Below are 16,050 nucleotides of genomic sequence, written 5' to 3'. Positions count from 1 at the left end.
GAATGTGATTGGGTGGGTGTATATATGTGACGTGTCGGGTCGGGTTTTGAATTAGGCGGGTAAAAATTTGTCTGGTCGTGGCCGTGGAGTCGTGGCGTGTTACTCAACTGGTGTATAGACTTGGGTGGGTTGAGGAATCCACCACACAAATGGGTGAGGGTTTCAATCAAGTCTTTGTACGAACTCGAGTACTATATGGATAGAATTTTGGGGTTGTCGAGTTTTATTTTTCCAGTGCTTGGTGTGATATGGAACTAGGAAAAAGGCTAATGCCAAACAAAACGAACCAAATAATGAAAAATAGAAACATATAAAAGACGATAGGAAAACAATGCGGAAATGGTGATCGGGTCAGCTTTACTCATCTATCACTTGGATGTGTCCTCCTAAGGAATGGAGGAGAGAATCCAGACATGCACCTATAGTATGTAAGATTGTAAGTCATGTGTTGTTAATCACGTACGTGTGCTGATAATTTTTCAACTCTAATATTGTTCGTTAACGAGTTAGTGAGGCTGCGCTTTGCTGCTGCTTTGTACTCAAACTAAAAGTTTGAAGCAAAAATTTGATGAGTGAATAGTACTAATTATTGAACACAAAGCTAATAGTTGGCAGGCTGCTACATAATTAAGCACTGAGATTAAAACGTCAGATAAGAAACCCTGTTTTGATGGTATATTAAAAGTGGTATTACATTTCTTAACAGTAGCAGCATATATTGTTTTCCAATTCATTCAATAATAGCAGAATATTTGAAGCATTTTTAACTGATCGCTTTAATGTAAAGTTGAATGGTCTCAAAAATGAATTAAGATTTTTATTACAACCACACTCAGAATGAATATTTCACCATAAGCACTTAGAAAAGCTAAATCATTTTTCCAAAAGATTCGATCTAACATCAAGGAAGAAAAGACAATTCCAACTAATTATATGAGATCCAAACTCAATCTATGACCCCAAATAGACACGAAATAGGTGATAAAAAATTAGACATGAAATAACTAATTGTAAATGGCTGTGTTCTAACACCAAATCAAAAGGTGATAGATTGAAGGAGTGCTTAGGTTCATTCTTCTTCACTTTTCACTTATCTACCTCTTATTTCTTATCCACTTTGTTCTTTTTCACTCCTTAATACATACATCTGGGAAGATTGGTGAATTATGATCTGTGCAAGAGCAAATTTCCCAATTTATGAATTATCAATCTACTATCTTCAACCAAGAAATAAACAAACAAAATAATTTTCTCTTTCATATCACAAAACAAATATAAACATAAAAATATTGCTTGTAGAAAGATTGCTCCAGAACAAAACCAAGGTTGTCATAAATTGATTGGTAAATAGAGAACATATGTTCCACAACTAAAAAATTCAAAATTGCAAGAATGTCTTTGAGAATATACCTGCAATAGTTGCTTGTTAGCATCCTCCTTTTTTCAGGGGAGTTCCTTTCATGCATGTATCAACTTTCTCCTCATTGTTCCTTGCTTACTTCTTCTTTAGAAGCACTCTCATGCCATTCCTTATGAAACAAAAGCCTTGGTTGTGGCATGATTCCTCAACCTATGTTACATTATTGTTATTGAACTCTCAACACACAAAACGACATTTATTCAAACTACATAAAGTCAAACTTAATGATTTAGAATTTGATAGTCCTAAACTACCAGATGACCAAACCAAATTTCTTATCATACTGTTTTGATGTAAGCATAACACTTTTGAACATTCCAGAGAGAAGACCAAAGAAAATACATGGTTATTTCTTATCTTTCCTTAAACCTGAGAGGGATGCTTGAAAAAGATTGATCGTGGTAAATATAAAATGATTTACATTCAGAGAAAGACAAACATAATACATATGCACTTATGGAATAATTTCAAGTTCCAAATTGTTGTCTTTTTTTTAAGGATTAAACTACCATGTTCTGCATAGAGTACGGAGTGAGAAGTTGTGCGGCCTAGTAATTGAAATAAGTAACAAAATCTGACAACATAAGCCTTGTTTTTGAGAAAAAAAAAACCCAAAGCCCAAAAATTGAGCCCCCAACCTGGCCCATCCCAGCATTGTAGTAATTTTCAGCTATTGTTGCTAATCTGACCTGCATATAATATATAGTAAATTTTGCCATTCGGTCTTATTTAGGTTTTAACAACGATACACACAATCAGTAAGGAACACAGGTGGAGGCCCAAATACCCAGCCCGTACAAGTAGCCGCACTGTTGAAAATGCTACTCTCTATGAACAGTAAATATTGTTCATCACGGAAGTATTGTAGCTACTGTTGCTAAACTGACTCACCTATAATATATAGTAAATGCAGCTATTGTTGCCGATGCCCAAATACGCCCGTACTATAGCCGCACTGTTGAAAATGCTGCTCTATATGAACAACAAATATTGTTCACCGTGGGTACTGTTGCTAAACTAACTCACTTATAATAATAGTAAATGTCTATGTAGCTAGGTGTTGTGGATGAATGGACGCCCATTTTGTGGTCTTGTTCTTACCATATCTATTGTTGTTGTTCTTGCTCAGATTGTCCAATCTTTTTTTTTTATGTGATTATAGTATTTTACAATTTCATCTTCACACACCCCCCTTTTTTTTTTTGAGAAAAAGATAGTTCCATTAACAAGCCAAAAACACTTATAACATAAGAGGTCTCGTACCAAAGTAAGTTATGGTAGAAGCATCAAACATATGATGGACACCTTCATTACATAAAAAGCACAAAGATACCTAAAACTACCAATTAAACCCTTATAGAAGATACTACCGTTACCTAAGGGCCTCAATTAGCGTGCAACAAATAATATCCAGAGTAAAACAGAAGGATTTGTACCCAGTAAAATTAAGAAAGAGCTAAAGAGATTTAAGCAATCCATTTACCCTTATTGGTAGGGCTAACATTTACTCCACCAGCAAACCCTCGCAGAGGCAAAATTGAGGATATGATAGGAGCACTTTGTGCTACGTTCTTAATATGTGTTTACCTCCATTTGTACTTTGCTTAGCCCTTATTGTTGTAATATCGATTCATTGAGTCACAATATGAGTCTTTGATGGTATTGGATGTGTCTATGTGCTTAAACGAGTAAAAAACGAATAATTGGTCTAGAGTCCTAGTTTGAGTAGGAATCCTTATAGGACTAGGAAACCTAGTTGGATTAGGAGTCTTCATCTTTCTACGTTTTGGTCGCATTGGCGTTATCTTGAGAGTCATGTTTGCATTAGGAATCTTTGTTATACTAGGAAACGTACCATTTGGGAAAGTCCTACTTGAACTCAAACTCTTATTATGAAACTTTCTTAAATGAACTTTCTTGTTCTAGTAACTTACTTGTTTAGTAAGTTTCCTTTTTAAAAATTAGAAACTTTCCTAATCTAGCTGAGCTCATCTATTACATGTGTCTTTTTAAGACAACAATGTCTAGATTAAGACATTATTTTCGAATGAATTATCTTCTTCTCATTAATTTTGGTTTTTATTTTCAGATAAAAGGGATAATTTATGGGAAAAGAAAGAGGTACGAATTGGAGAATTTCAAGGAGTCATATTCCATGTTGGAAAAGAATAGAGCACGGCAAAGAGTTTGGAGATGAAGCTACTCATGTTTTTAGCCCATATCCAATAAGAAAAAGGAGAGTCCAGCCGTGCTATCTACACATGAGAGAAATAAGGATCCGTGAGCTACAAGGAGTCACACATACACGGATTAGAGGAAGAGAAGGACATGATTTCGTCCAAGTTCATAGAGGAAAAGAAGGGAATTCAGTTGTGCATTTAAAGATAGAGTCGTGTGCATCTATAGATAAACAAGGAAGAGATGCCGTGCTATCCAATTTAGCCAAGGAGAAGGAGTCCAGCCGTATAACCCTAGACAATCAAGGAGATAAAGGCTGAATAAATCAAGGAAACAATGAGAGTCATTTGATCCCATCATTGAATCACCATCATAGCCGTGCATCTTTCATGGATCAGCCCAAAACCGAGCAGCTTTTCCTTTCCTCCTTCTTCTATATAAGGCACGGCATCCCTCACAATTTAGCATCACCATTCTCTCACAAACAAGGCCGAACCTCTGCCAAAATACATCCAGAAAATTCAAGCCAAAAACCTTCATCCATCATCACCAAACCGTGCTCATCTTCCTCCTCTTCCAAATCGAAATCATCCTTGCTTCATCCTTTAAGGTTTATAATGTGTGATTCATCCATTGCTTGTAATTTTTATTTAGGTTTTCTGCAATTTTCGATTATATTGTATGAATACTTGGATGATCTTTTTGGTTTCATATATGAAGAATATAATTTCAGACTTCTTTGGTTTTATGTTTGATTGCATGAACTCATGAAATATGTGTGTATGCCGTGTGTAGCATCTAGGGGCAGTAGGTTTCTGATTTCTTTTTAGGTTTTATTTCAATTGATTTCTTGAATTTGTACATCTAAATCAATACTTGAGGAAGCCAAGGCCATGGTTCTCCTAGGGTTGCGATTGCATTCACCAAAGTGTTCTTCAATTGAGTTATGCGCTTTGTGTTTCAATTATGGATACTTGTATAGGGCTGTGTAGTTCTAGGAATTTGCATGCTTAATCAAAATGAGTGACGCCATACTTGCTTACATGTCTCCAATTCGACTTAATGTGCTTATGTGCTTCTTTGTTGTTTAACTAGTACGCTTCGTTATGTTGAACTATTTTTAGCATATGTTTAGGATTGAGCACTTCGTTGATTCTAAATAATTAAGAAGTCTTAACAATTAGATGAACCACTTCGGGCTCTAATTAGAATTGGAATTGAAATGGACTAAGAAAGAATTGAAAATTGTTGCTGCCTATATGTTATTCTATATGTGTCATACATGTTTCTTGAGTAGAATTCGTGTTTTGGTTATGTGATGAGTGGTAGATCAATTGTATATAAGTAATTTAGGATTTATTTTAAGTAGTAGTTTTAGAATCCAAATCAAATCCCCCAATAACATGATAAGTTTTGAGACCCTTTTGATTCCCCGGACTGAACGATCCCTGCTTATTCTATACTAACGATGATGTTTTTCAAGGTATTTTATAGACGTTCTAACCAACAGTCTATCAGGATACCACTGGCAGTACAAGCAACATAGAAGGCCGGCAAGTACATCTAAATCGACCTTGGCGGCGGGGAGAAGGGTGGCATGAAGCATCTTCTCGAGGCTAAAACTTTTGGCGAAGGAGGATCCGTAGAGGAAGCTAGGGATCAGAGACTTATGAGAGTATTTTTCAGGGAGATCCATTGGAGCAGAGAGAAGAGAAGAGAGAGAAATCTAAGATTTGAAAATGGAAGAAGTAAGTGCTCACCCAAAATACGATCAAATGTCTGAGACAAATGAGGAAGGCCATCGTCGGGGGTCGGAGGTCGTAGATGAAGGATAAAGAGAGTTGACTGGAATTGGGATTTAGGGCTCGAGTGTGAGAGATAGAGTTGAGAGGGAATTGGTAAATAAGGTGGAGGGAATTGTATCTTAAGTGAAATTCGTCTCCCGTTAAGAATTTGGAGGAATTTTTCAATCCTCTTGGAGAACCACATGACAATATTCAGTGGTCCTCATTTCTAATTACAATTTGACACGTAAGATTTAAAAAAATCATATTTAAGCTATTTTATCAAATACTATTTTGAGTTTCGTTCTAAAATCCTACACCCTAAACTCTAAACTCTAAACCTGAAATCCTATGTAAAATTATAATTTTGGTGTAATAAATCCACATGTCAAAATATAACATGTGAGGAGTACCACTGAGTGTTCTCTATCAAGTCTCATTTCAATATATATATATATATAGTATTACTCCAAGTGTTTGGAAAATTGCTCTTATATATAAGGCGACATATAAATGTTATTTGATTTAAAACAATGAGGTCAAATATTAGACGACATTATCAAGTCAAATATATAGGTAACTAAGGCAAAATTTAGGAGGAAGATAAAGTAAAATTTCAACAATGTATTTCTCGAAAACTTAGTCCATGAAGCTTAAATATCAGGCGACATATATATCTAGTCTCAATGTCACCACTTATGGGGTGTTTCAAACGTCATTTATATGTCGTCTGACTAACACCATCAGACGTCACATATATGTTGTCTAATTGTCATCATCATTTCAATCAACTATGGGTTGTTTCAGATGACATTATATGTTAACACCACTAAATTAGTCAACAAATGGTGTTTGAGCGAGAGAGTTGAAGAAGTTAAATTTTGATATTCCTCCAAATTATGCTCCAAAATCAAACGACATATTTATGTCGTCTTATTGTTGCTTTATTTTTTGGTCAACTTTAGAATCCCTCTAGAATTCAGGTAAAACCTCACATGACATATATAAGTCGCCTAAATATCACCCTCTTTTCAACTTAAAGAACTTTGAATTTATGACCTCTATGCAGACGACATATACATATATAAATGTCACTCTAAACCTCCGAACAACATTTAATTTGACATATGTCGTCTGATATGTGTTGTATATAGATAGTATTGGCATAGTGGGAGGAAGCCGATATAGCAGGCGGCGAACTTGTGAAGGGAGGTGGTTGAGCTGTCGAGTCCATGAGAGGGTCAAGTAGCGGGGAGAGAGAGAGAGAGAGAGAGAGAGAGAGAGAGAGAGAGAGAGAGAGAGAGAGAGAGAGAGAGCTCAAATAAAGTGGGGAAGACAGCGATTTGGAGGTGGTTGGAGGAAAAAGAAGAGAGCTCCGCAGAGAGAGAAGCTAGTACATATTTGGATGCACTTTGATTAAGGGGATTTAGGTTTAGAAAGGAGGATAGAAAATCTTGGCCATTGATAAGTACAATAATGGACGGCTGATGTAGCAACAGAAGATGATAGAGATATATGGGAGTTCTCAAAATGATATACTAATTTTTTTTATACAAATATCTTCTTTATTAATTTGGGTTTCTAATAGTATTGTCTGGTTCATAAAACCATTGTCATTTCAAAATTAGGACAATGAAATATATGAACACATAACTGCAATTGTCTCATATCAATTGTCATAAACAACTTTAGACAATGTTATATTTATACGAAGAACCATTGTTGATAGTTATGTATCTGACAATATGTAGTTAAAAAATCATTGTTGGAATCTCGCTACCTAAACAATGGTATTGATGTACAAGCAAACTCATTGTCTGGATCCTTTCAGACAATGAACAACAAGAAACCATTCTCGGTCCTTAAAATTCTAACAATGCTTATTTCGATACCATTGTCTGATACTTTCAGACAATGGTGTTTTTAGCAAGCATTGTCTATCATGTATTGTCTGATTGAGTGTTTGGCCTAGTGTATGTTGGAAATAGTTGAAAAGCTTTTGACTCTTCATCTCAGACTGCATCATACTCAAACAATTCAAGTTGCTTCTTCAGTTGCAGCTTCTCATGATCTGCAAAGTCATGTGGATAAAATTCTTCTACCAACTGACATACGGTATCAATCTTGAATGATTTTCTTATTTCACCAGGATCTAAAGTTGAACTCAAAGTAAGTAGCTCTACAGAATGCTCATTAAATCGATAATTCAACTCTTGACATTGAGAATCTATGACAACATTAAATATATCTACCTGGTAAAAACGCAGAATTATCCAATGATTACGGTGACGAGCTCGACTTCCTCTTGCAACATAAGGAGCATTCGTATCTGGGATCTCTATGTTACGTGCCTCATAAAACAAATTTACCTTAGTCAATAAAGCATCACATCCATCATCTCTCATATTCTGAATAAAATCCTTAGTAGCATAAACAAGCCTCATTGCATTCAAGATGTCTTGAGATTTTACTTTGCAAAGCTAGACAAAGTTCATTAGTGTTCTCCATAATTTCTTCCAAGAGATGTAAGATGAAGACAAACTGATACGATGTCATTGACTCATAAGCTGCATCGGCATCTCTTGCCAAAGCTTTTTTTCCTTCATCAATTATGTTTATAAGTACCTGACAAACTAGACCAAATTTTTGTCTCAACCTAATAATAGACATGTAGTGTGAACTCCATCAAGTGTCTCTAGCATGCTATAAAGTTCCAAATTGGTTAAGTTTTCTTCCTATCTTGACTTAACCAATTGAAATCAAATTTTCATTCCCTTCAGATTGAGCAATTTGAAATTCATCATGATGCTTAGTCAAAGCACCAATAATGTTGACAGTAAAAGCCAATTGAGTATAAAACTTTTGAATATGAATGACTCCTATGGATGCTGCTACTAAAGCCAATTGTAATTTATGTGCTAAACAATGAACATAGTAAGCATATGGACAATCTTTCAAAATCAAGCTTGTAATCGATTCCATTCACCTTGCATGTTACTAGCACTATCGTATCCTTGACCTCTAATACTTTGGATATCTAAATTATGATTAGATAATATTGAATATATTGTTGCTTGCAATGTTGTTGCCTTGGTGTCAGAGACATGAACAAGCCCAAAAAAACGCTCTCAAATAAGTCCATTTTTTCAAAAAATCTCAATACTGTACCCATATGTTTTTTCTTTGACTTGTCACGAGCTTCATTGACAATTATGCTAAATTTGGAATCACCAATTTCATTCCTGATTGCTTTTCTTACTCGCACAGAAAATGCTTGTAACATTTATTTTTGAATCATTGGTGATGTGTAAGTAGCATTCTTTGGAGCATTCTGTTATATAACTTAAGCAACCTTTTCATTATATGACTGATCAATTGTAAGAGACTCAAGAAATTACCAGGATTGATTGAATTTGGACTTTCATAGTAGCCTCTAAAAGCACAACCTTGAAATGCAAGCCATCGAACAACATCAATTGAAGTTTTGACTCGTAGATGGTACTCTTCAATTTGTTTTGAAGAATACTTTACAACAAAATTTTGTATATGTTAGGGTTGCTTCAGTAAGTTGGCACACGCTCTCACGAAATTCTTATGAAAAGAGTTATCATCCTTACCCATATTTCCTGTTTATGGATATGAGTCTTGTGGAGGTTGGTATGGACCAAGACTCATATAAGCACGTCAAATTTTGTCATGAAGGTTAGGATGATATTCCCATATTTGCGGACGTTTTCCCGGATCACGCTCTAGTGACTCAATTTGAATTTCATTAATTTCAGTTCTTGGAAATTTACCAGGATTTTCAGGCTCTTGACTCCCAATAGATGGTTGTGTTACAACAACAGTAGATTCAGGGTCCTGAGTATCAACATTTTGTGAATCAATCTAAATTTTGTTAATTTCAATTCTTGGAAATTTAGCAGGACTTTCATGCTCTTGAGTATCAATTTTTGGTTGTGATACAGTAGCGGTAGATTCAAAACTCTTAGGTGTTTTTCTTTTTGTAAACCACTTGTGGATTGTAGGTTGATTTGTCGATGACTTCTTTATAGTAATAAATTTATTCGAACAATGAATGCTTGGCTGAAGCTTGTTCACAGGAGAAAAAAATTGAATGTAGACTAGGGACGTGTGTATATATATATATATATATATAGAGTTTGTGGCTACTTTAATTCTAAATCCAATTACATAAGGTGTATTATTATATTACTTATTTCCTATCTCTAAACTAATTTATACTATACCTGGGGGGGGTTGGTAAGGCATATGGTAAAAAAATAGGTGTATATAATATTGGGTTGTGAAATCATAGGGTGCCTGTAAGTGGCTCCGCCCCTGGTTGGCAGATGATTCCTCACAAAAGGACCATAATTAAATATCTTGAATCCAATATTACAACATAATAAAGGCTTTTGATAAAAAAAGAGAGAGAGAGAGAGAGAGAGAGAGAGAGAGAGAGAGAGAGAGAGAGAGAGAGAGAGAGAGAGAGAGAGAATAATAAAAGCTAGAAATAAAAGGCCTTACTTGGTGACTGAGCCGGACACCAGGCCCAAGACTCCTTCAGATCTCAAACTTTGAATTCGGTGACAACCGTAAAGTCTACCATGAAATTTGGGTCCAACAAGCAATTCAACATGTAGGGCCTTAACAGCTAGACATAAATCTTCATTCGCTATTCGAATTAGATTCACCCTGACGTATATTGCTTGCCTTATCAAATTTGAAGCCAAACCAACTGAGGACCAACGATAAACAAAGTCAAGCCTCACCTCATATGATCGTTGTAACCTAGTAACTATTAATTTCCGCCACAGATATGCGCAATCGTTGCATCATTTTCCAAAATCTACTTTTAGGCATTCAACCTCAAAAATCTCTCCAACCCAACATAGTTGTAGAAACTCTTCTTCATCGTATGCACCTTAAATAAAGGGTGGGAAAAAAAGGTAAGTCCAAATAAACATTACTAAGAAGGAGAGGAAGAGGTCATGCAATCTGAGAACGACGGCGAGGACATGGCTAGAGAGGTGCCCCCTCTCCCTAAAAGTCATAAAATATATCCAAAAAATCCTCCGACAAGAGGAAGAAAGAGAGATGAAAACCATGAAGTTGGTTTTGATATAGAGAAGGTAGATGAAAGTTTTGTTTAGAGAAAATGAAACCCAAACAGTTGATTCAAGCTCATTTTTGAATATTCTAAATTTGCTGTCACATTAGTGTTATTGTGACTAGTAGTGAACACACCAACCTTCCTAGCGCCTTCATAGACATGTCAATGATGATTAAATAAGATTGTCAATAAGGGATCTATAACATGTTTAATGTGTCGCATTTAATTAATTTGAGAGTTTGTATCTCTTAAGTTTTGTAGATAAAAACTATTGCTTCTTCATTTATAACTGAAAAGTATTTTATTAGTTTAGGAAGAAAAGAAGGAAACCCTATCATAGCTCAGCTCAGCTCCACCTTGATATCGGCAATAGTGAGAGGGCAGATCATGAGAGAGCCATTGATTTCATGAACTAGTCAAACATCATTCGAAAAAAAAGGTTAAATTTGCAGAGATAATGGCAATTAATGATACCGAAGCCAGGTTGGGGTAGTGAATGCTTTAAATTAGTTCTACAAAAACAATCATGTTGATTTTCATGGAGCTGAATTGTTTAATCTATTTCTAGATGCGTCTAGTCTTGTACTTCTCATGACTGATCCAAAGCTTAACAAGTGGTATCCATATATGGAGAGAAAACACTATACAAAAACATCATATAGAAGACGTCTGATGCCATATGATCTTGATTGACCAAAAGGCAATTAAAGACTCTAAAACAAATATTGCCAAATATTATGTGCAATCTTCAACTGTCTCTTTATGAATTGGTTTGCAAGTGTGTAAACCAATCATTGGACATGTTCACATCATGAACAACTTGTTAAAAAATGATCACCACCTTATCAAAATTGGCTAAAGAGATTTGTGATAAAAATCTAATTGATCAAGGATTGAACTACATAGAACATATGATAATTCAATTTTCTCAAGGATTGTTCTTTCATATATGTAAGGATGAGAATGTAGAAATTCAAGGTTCGTGTCATTACCACCTAAAGAATTGGAGGTTGACATACCCAACAATCGTCGAAAAGCAAATATATTGTGACTGTCTTTGCCTTAGTAGGTTGTAATATGATAGCCAATTGATAAGTGTTTACAAGATGATCATATAATCTCCATAGACAATGGACAGTTTTTTGAAGACAAACATACTATGTTTTATAATTTTTTTATGTGACCTAAATAACTATTATATACTCCTCCACTGTGACAAAATAACAGGTAAGAGGTCATGAGCAAAAACTCAAAGTTAACATGCAGTATAAAACTATTCTTTAATAATAAGCTCAATTATTCCTATGACTTGCCTATTCTATGACTTATATGAATATAGCAATATACAACATACTAAACTAAAAAAAATATTGGGGTAGACCCAAGCTCCAAAAGCCTAAGCTCAAAACCTATCTTGTGAAACTCTAGGCAAGGATTTTAACTTGATCGTCGTCAACCCAAGCCAGAATCATTGACATTATTTGTCAACCAAACATTATTTGCCACACGAACGATCGTAAACACAGTTGTAGAGATGACTAATGATATCTTTCTGTATGCATTGCAAAGATATATATATATATATATATGTACACAAAATACACAAAAAAATATTTTGACTTGATGCCCTGAGTCTTGAGGCTGATGTTTTAACTTGTTGATCGAGTTTCAACTGTTTCACAACTCAAATAGTGTACTGGGTATATATATGACATATTTATATATCTATGGCATGAGACTAGCAAAGATGAGTATTGTGAGCCTCTGACTGCCAGCAATTCCAATGAGGATTTCCATTTAAATAACTGTACCGACTTCAATTGTCCTTAACCTAGAGAGTTTGTCCGGCCACTTCGGCTTCATACTCTATAGCTTGTATTCTTAGTCGTGTGAGATTAACAAATTCTGTCCCGTAATGGCAATACAAACGTTCGCTATTCATATGAATCTCTCTTCCAGAATCACAACTACTTGGAAATTAGCAAGTAAATATACTACGAATGAACGATTTTTGTCATTACCTTAAAAAAGCGTGGAGTTTAGCTACTCGGCTTCTGAAGTTGCCGACGACTAAGCTTTCTCTATTCAGTCTTAATCTTGTTGTTTGTGTTTTAATCTACCATAAAAAAAAAATTGCTTCAAAAAAATTTCAGTCTATCACATTCCAAAACCCTAAATTATAGTACTCGATCTTGACCTCCCATGGAAGCTCGTGAAACCCTAGGTATGTTTGCATTCATCATCTCCTCCATAACTCTCATAGGCATCCCATGGTTCACCACCTAAAACAACTCCTAGCAATCTGTGGTCCTCCAATCTTGGTCGATAATCTCAACATGTCTTCTTTTATTGTCAGTAAGATCAACTACTTGGAATACTGAAATGACCAGATGTCTTACAGTTGCCGGCCAACACAGATCAACCCTCTGACACTAGCTTTGATTGCTCTAAGGCCTCCAGCTCCTCCAGACGATCATGATCGCTTGGTTTTTCGGGATATTTTTTTTTTCTAAAACTGGAGTCCTTTAGCTTACTCAAGACTCAGTTGACTAATTTGGACAAAAGTATTTGGTCTTGCATGATCATAATATAGTGGTTATGTCACATATGTAATGTTTACGGACTTATTCGTTGTACAATAATGTTGTGATGCATGGTTCTGTGATGTATAACTGTATAACTAGGGTTATTCCAGCATTAGCTCTTATATAAGGGAAACTATAGTTTGCAAAAAAAAAAATTCAGAATTCATTTTTTTAGCTTCCACAACCCTCTACATTTAGGACCGAGATAGGTAAAAATTAAAATGGTGAGCGTATATGTAAATATAGAGAGCGGGATGAAACTCTTAGTTATGTTACTAAATTTAAAGCATTCATTTTCAAGAAATTTTCGTAATATATAAATGCATTTAACTATTTTCTAAATATTTAATGGTGTCTAAGTAGTAGGTCTCATATACACCGTTAATTAAATGTGCTCAACTTAATTGTCCGCATAGAACATGCTCGCCAACAAACAGCCCTTGTAACGTAAATTGGTAAGATGGTTATTAGTAAACTTTCTTCCCACGAGCACCCAAAACGGTGCATAATATGCTCATATCTCGACTTCAAATCCCCATCCATGTACATTTATCCAAGAGTACATTAATGTTCCACTTGTAATGACTTTGTGATTGAAATTTGAAAATGAACAATTGTCAATCAGAACATCGTATTCATTTGAAGGCTAGCTAGCTAGAGTGGAAACAATGGGGGGCCTTGCATTCTTAATACAAAGCCTATCATGCGTTGTACTAACAGGCATCTTAATAGGTATCTCTAGCTACTTAGGTATCTCTACTTTTTGGAAACGAGGGATGGTGCCAAAACAAGTACAAAGACATCGCCAAGTGGAGGACTGTGTTAATGAATATGTTTTCTATGTGGGTTTTCTCTGTGGGAATTAGGACACAGACATCATCTTACGTAGGACAGGGAGAATTGGGAGAGCCGGCCTTAACTGAAAATCACCAAGGTCTAGGCACACCAACCAATAAGATTGGCCAGCAAAAACCTCCACTTATAAACTCTCTAATGAGGGAGCCTATAATTAAAAGCAACAAGTAAAATGACTACTGAAGCAATGCAAGTATTGAGAAAGCAAAGCTAAGAATACTGGGAAGAGATGTTCAAGCTCAAGCTTTATAGAAGGAATCAAGGATGAATCAACAATACACATCAAGGCCATGTAGTGTGTGCAAACCAATTATGCCCCTGTGAATCTGTCATAGACCTAGCACGCTCACATATAGCCCTACTCCATTAAGTTCATTAGCTCCAACCCAGCAGCATTCGGAGCATCTGCAGCAGTCATTTTTAGCTTCAATATCCACAAAAAGGCATACTTCAAAATTGAAAATGATGAAATCGGAGCACAAAGGGGGGATTGTATCTTGGCGGTCATCCAAAATGCACAGAGCCTCTAGACGAGTAAAGGTAATTAGTTTATGTAATAAGTTAAATGGTGGAACAAAGCGAAACAACTTTAGGGGAGGAAAATTTCAAGACAAGTCAAGGAAGAAAATGATCATACCAGCCAGGACAACAAATTTCACTTCAGCGTAAATTCTGTTGTATTCAATAGCAGCGCCCGGTGGAGCCTCACTACAGAAAACTGCTACTCGAACCAAAATCTCAGCAACAAGTACCAGCCAGAATTCTCAAGGATATTGCAGGCCAACAATTACAAGTTCCATGGTACAACAGCTTGGAGGTGGTCCTTTATTTAAAACTTTCTACTCTCTTTCGAGGTTCAATTTACTGATGGGATCAACTGACTAGCTGCAAACCTCCTAAGATGCAATTATTTTTAACGGTAATTTCTGTTCCATATGAAGGTAGGTCTCGTTCCACAAGATAAGCTCACTGAATTGCTCACATTGGCTCTTTCCGGAGACACTATGCAAACCCTGAGATGTGCAAGGCAGCTGATTGGAAATGGTATTGAACCACAAATGTTTGTATCCCAATTGGTTTCTCACATCACTGAAATACTTTTCAGTGAGGCTGATGCTCTCCCTGAATCCTCTTCTTCTACTCACTCATCGACAGGTAAACCTGCTTCAGGGAGGATAAAAACTCAGTATGCTGCATCCAATAATTTTCATTACAGTTACACATAAAGATTCACAAATAACCACACAATGAATATACATGTACATGACAGTAGAAAACATTTTGACATCATTGGACTCATTTAACTGATACTGCAGAAAATACTCAATCCGCAGACATAATTCCATCTGTGAACAAGAACAGTACCATTCATTGAGCTGAAATTGCAAGCTATACCACTTTTGTCTACAGTAGCAGATCACAACTCTGGTGCAGAAATGCAGTTGGATAGCCCAAACCCCAGCAGGTACCCGGTGAAGTGGTGAACCACATTGCCACCAGCAACATTGCTGAGCAACAAGAGATGGACAATACAAGACGAAAGTCTACCATCAAAAGCATTTCGAAAAAGACAGATTTCAGAGACAAGGCAATTGATGGAGAGACCCACTTTACTTCCATCAGTGAAATGGATGAAATTTGGATGAACATGTTGGGCAGGATGCGTAAATCATATCTGAAAGACTTTTTGCGACACAAAGTGAAGCTAGCATCATTAACAATAACTACTGGTAAATACATAGCATATAAATAGTACCTGTGTAAACCGTTTACAGTTCCTTGCCTATTTAACTTCAACAGCCAATGAAATTTTGCATTTGATGTTCACAAGACCTGAAGACAAGCAGATCGCTCAGATGTCTGAAGAACAACTATTGGATACTCTAGAGAACGCTATCGGATGACCAATTATTCTGAATATGAGCCTAGAGCCTGTGGACTTGAACATCTCAGAAGAAAACTTGGCCTCTAGTTATAAAACCCAGTTAGTACACAGCAGGATCTTTAACATGGAACAGCATATGTTCCTGAACCTGTTTATGAAGCAGATCTTGGAGCTTCCATGCAACACCATGGTCGGATGAAAACCATCTCCTTGAACGGAGGGCTACA

At 36.0% G+C, this 16,050-nt stretch overlaps 1 long non-coding RNA gene across 1 annotated transcript; it reads right to left on the bottom strand.

Moving 5' to 3' along the window:
• Positions 1-13,834: 13,834 nt before the first annotated feature.
• On the bottom strand, positions 13,835-15,688 carry LOC126796322 (uncharacterized). Its single transcript, XR_007672338.1, has 3 exons — positions 15,334-15,688; positions 14,576-15,099; positions 13,835-14,343 (listed from the first exon to the last, which is right to left on the bottom strand). It is a non-coding gene; the product is annotated as an uncharacterized LOC126796322 (long non-coding RNA).
• Between the last annotated feature and the right edge of the window lie 362 nt (positions 15,689-16,050).

The sequence above is a fragment of the Argentina anserina genome, chromosome 5, assembly GCF_933775445.1.
Source record: "Argentina anserina chromosome 5, drPotAnse1.1, whole genome shotgun sequence".
NCBI classification, from domain to species: domain Eukaryota; kingdom Viridiplantae; phylum Streptophyta; class Magnoliopsida; order Rosales; family Rosaceae; genus Argentina; species Argentina anserina.
Note: the sequence above shows the minus strand (reverse complement) of the source record. Positions and strands in the feature narration are given on the sequence as shown.